The following is a 4314-nucleotide window of genomic DNA, read 5'->3' as shown; positions in this document are numbered from 1 at the left end:
TAAGGCCTATTATAGGCCTATCTCAAGGAACAAGAAAAATCCCGAATAAATAACCTTCATTACATCTTAAAGAACTAGAAAAAGAACTAATTAATTTCAAAGTCAACAGAAAAAAGGACATAATCAAAATTAGAAAAGAATTAAATAAAACTGAGGACAAAAAAAAAAAGGAAAAATTAATGCAACAAAGAGCTGGTTCTTTGAAAAAAATCAATAAAATTGACAAACCCTGGCTAGACTCACAAAGGAAAAAAGTGAAAGGACACAAATAAACAAAATTAGAAATGAAAGAGGAGAAGTTAGGATGGATATCACAGAAATACAAAGGATCATACAGGAATATTATGAAAGACTACATGTCACCAAATTCAATAACCTAGAAGAAACAGAGACGTCCTTAGAAATATACAACCTTCCTAGACTGAATCATAAAGAACTGAAAAAATATTTGCGACAACATGGATGGATCTTGAGTTAATCATGCTAAGCAAATAAGCCAGACAAAAAGTTGAAAACCACATGATATCACATAAATATGAGATATAAATCTAAAAGAAACAAACAAATTGGCAAACAGAGACTCATGGACATGGACAGTAGACTAGTGGTTACCAGATGGTGGTAGGGAGTGGGGGAGATAGATACGGGTAAAAGGGGTCAAATATGTGGTGACAGAAAGAAATCTAACTATGGGCAGTGAACACACATGCAATATATATATATATGACTTATGTTGAATTGTACACTTGAAACTTACTGGATTTTGTTAATCAATGTTACTCCCCAAATTAATTAATTAATTAATTTTAAAAAACTGAAAGTCTTTTCTCTAAGATCAAGAACAAGACAAGGATGCCCACTCTCACCAGTCTTATTCAGTATAGTACTGGAAGTCCTAGATAGAGCAATCGGGCAAGAGAAAGAAATAAAAAACATCCAAATTAAGAATGAAGAAGTCAAATTATCACTTTTTGCATTTAACATGAATCTCTACATGGAAAACCCTAAAGATTCCATCAAAAAACTATTAGAAACAATAAACAAATAAAGTTTCAGGACACAAAATCAATTTACAAAAATCCATTGCATTCTTATATACTAAGAATAAAATTTAAGGAAAAAAAATTTTAAATCCTTTTTATAATTACAACAAAGAGAATAAAATACCTAGGAATAAACTTAGCAAAGGATATGAAGAACTTATACACTGCAAACTACAAGACATTATTAAAAGAAATTGAAGTATACACAAAGAAATGGAAAGATATTTCATGTTCATGGATTGGACGAAGCAACATAGTTAAAATGGCCACATCTCCCAAAGCAATATACAGATTTGATGAAATACCCATCAAAATCCCATCAACATTTTTTAAAGAAATAGAACAAAAAGTCATCAGATTTGTATGGAATCACAAAAGACCCCAAATAGCCAATTAAGTCAAAAATAAAGGGTTACTATTATTTATCACTGATCCATGGCTCTAGATGTATGAATGGCTTTGAAGGGTTATATTATAAACACAAAGAAGTGGTAGGTACATCAGTATAATTATTTCTCTAGAAAAATGAAGCAAACATACACTATGTTATTGGCTTCGGGGAGACTTATTTTGCTGGCCAGAGAAAAATAGGGAAGCAAGGTAAAATGTGCAAAATGGCAACTGTAATTCCATACTGTCTTTAATTGCTCTAATACTTACTTTTTTTCCTCTAAGAAGGATTCAGGTTACCCATATTATGGTGACATGATAATATTATAAAGCCAAGACTCATTTAATAGTTCAGATCCTTTAGAATAATTCTTAATATACTCGATTAGTTGAATGATGATATTAATAAACCAACTTCAACTTCAAAATTTGCTGTAAATAATCACCTGAAGAACTTTAAACGCTTCTCAATGGCCTAGCATATCCCTATACATAAGATTCCAATATCAGTGATTCCAAATATTTTTTTAAAAATCCACAAATGATTCCAATTGTAATCACATTTGATCGCTAGTGATATAGATAAAACTAAACAAAACAAATTTACAGTTGACTCAAGATTTGAAATTCAATCACATGGAATCAGAATCAATCAATTGGTCCTCATCTATGAACAAACAAGAATCACTTTTCCTAAACATATGGCTAATGTTACACATCATCCAAAGACTACCAAGTCTTGGAATGTTAGTGGTGTAACTGATGTTAGTTGGAATCTTGTTCACCTTCTCATTGGTTACAGCTGCCCTCCCTGTGAGTCCTTACTTTTCTGTAATAAAGACGATACTGTTTTGTTTTGTTTTTAATGAAAAGACTAGACATGATCAAATGATAGAGCTTCTTTCTTCTCTGTATCACATTTTCCTTTTCTTGATATTGCTTTTGTTTCATTTTTGTACACCACAATTTATTCTGTCTAGGGTATCTTCATTCTTTAGTCCACTATTTATCTAAATATAAACTGTGGACCAACTGTATCAGAACATCTTGGATTTAAAAAGCAGATTCATGAGCCTTACCAAAGAACAACTTCAAGGAACCACTAGAATAGAACCCCTTTTATAATTTGTATGAAAGATGATCATTTTGCACATGAGAACCATTACTTTAGGCATTCCTCATGCTCTAAATCTCATTGTGAGCAGAAGAGCAAACACTAATAAAAGTTTTGTACATAAAATTACAGACCACCATAATTTTCTTTAGTTATCATTTTTTCTAAGCTGCCAATCATAGTTTTTTGTCAGTTGATGATGCTCCCAGGTATTCAGGGCTCAGTAATAATGTGGTTTTTATGACCACTGGTCTGCTCCCCACTGGTTTCTTTTGATGACATGTCTAAGCATCAACATTTAGTATCAGTGATTCTACACCCTGGCTGCACATTAAAATCAACTGGTATCTATGGCCATGCCACCCTGAACGTGCTCAATCTTGTCTGATCTCTGAAGCTAAGTGAGGTCGGGCCTGGTTAGTACCTGGATGGGAGACCACCTAGGAATACCAGGTGCTGTAGGTGTTAAAAAAAAAAAAAATCAACTGGTAAGGTTTTAAAAATTACTAATGCCTTAGCATGACTTCTTAAAATTACAATTAAATTGTTCTGGGATGAAGCTCAGGCATGGCTTTTTCGTCTTCTTTTTTTAAACCTTAGCTGATTATAACAGATGGCCAAAGTTTAAAACCACCAAGCTACTTATCAGTACAATAGTTTGGTGTGCAACTTTAAGAGGAACTCCAGGTTTTGGTTCCTTATGATTTCAAGCAGCAGGACTGAGGTCTAATAACGAATACTAAGGCATTATGGATATGCAGACTTACCACATAAACACCAGAATACTGGAAAAAATAATAACACTTCACAGTGTGAAAAGTCCTGGTTTCAAACTGCTGTTACATCCATCTCCAATTTATTGCCTACGGGTTGCAGATGGTAGAGTGCTACTCAAAAGAAACACCCTGTTGGGAAAAGCACATTGCAGCACAATTAATAACCAGGGTAGTTTCATTTTCCACATCCTCTTAGTTACTATTTGGGAAAAAAAATCTTCATTGATTTATGAGATTAACTAGCCTTATAAATTTAGCAAAATATAAAATACATTTACTTTATAAACAGTTTAAACAACAAATAAATATGTCGAGAAATATTTTACAAATTGCTTCAGGGGCAAATCAGTGGAGAAACTTTTATTATTGTTTTTTATTCAAAAAAATCATTTCAGTACCCAGTGGCAAGTATTTGTTGTACTACATCAGATAAGAAAACTGATATTCTAAGCAGATGTTTTGTTATTTTTGTTAACGTTCCGCCCAACAAATAAGCAGTGACCAAGCAGAGTGGAATTTTCCTATTAACTGTATAGATACTTATTTTGTTACAGCTTCTGTGTATTTAGAAATTCAAGTCTTGCTTCTCAATTATTGTTGAAAGCAATGCACAGATTTTAAGTAGTCATTTAGATTAGTATTAAAAGACCAATGAGACCGTCACCCAAAACAAGTTTGGGTATATTTCCATTCTCCTCCCATGGAAAGTTTCCCTGTGCCCTCTTTCTAGTCAATTTCTCCCCCTATGCCATTATCTGATTTCAACCACTATAAATTAATTTTGACTCTGGATTCATACAATATGTACTCATTTTTGTCTGGCTTTTTTCCTTCATCATAAATTTTTTTAGACTAATTCATTATACTGTGTAAATCAATTTGAGATTCATTTATGATGTTCTACATTTTCGTATGTATGAAATTGTTTGCATATCTTTTTACTGTTTGTTTGTTTTTCCTTGGTTAATAGTATTTCATTAGATTGATATAG

The 4314-nt window shown here is 32.5% G+C and overlaps 1 pseudogene; it reads left to right on the top strand.

Annotated features, from left to right (window-relative positions):
- The first annotated feature begins 2893 nt into the window (after positions 1-2893).
- On the top strand, positions 2894-3012 carry LOC111738040 (annotated as a pseudogene).
- The last annotated feature ends 1302 nt before the right edge of the window (positions 3013-4314 follow it).

The sequence above is a fragment of the Pteropus vampyrus genome, unplaced genomic scaffold, assembly GCF_000151845.1.
Source record: "Pteropus vampyrus isolate Shadow unplaced genomic scaffold, Pvam_2.0 Scaffold33, whole genome shotgun sequence".
Taxonomy (NCBI): domain Eukaryota; kingdom Metazoa; phylum Chordata; class Mammalia; order Chiroptera; family Pteropodidae; genus Pteropus; species Pteropus vampyrus.
This window is presented reverse-complemented; position numbering and strand designations above follow the sequence as displayed.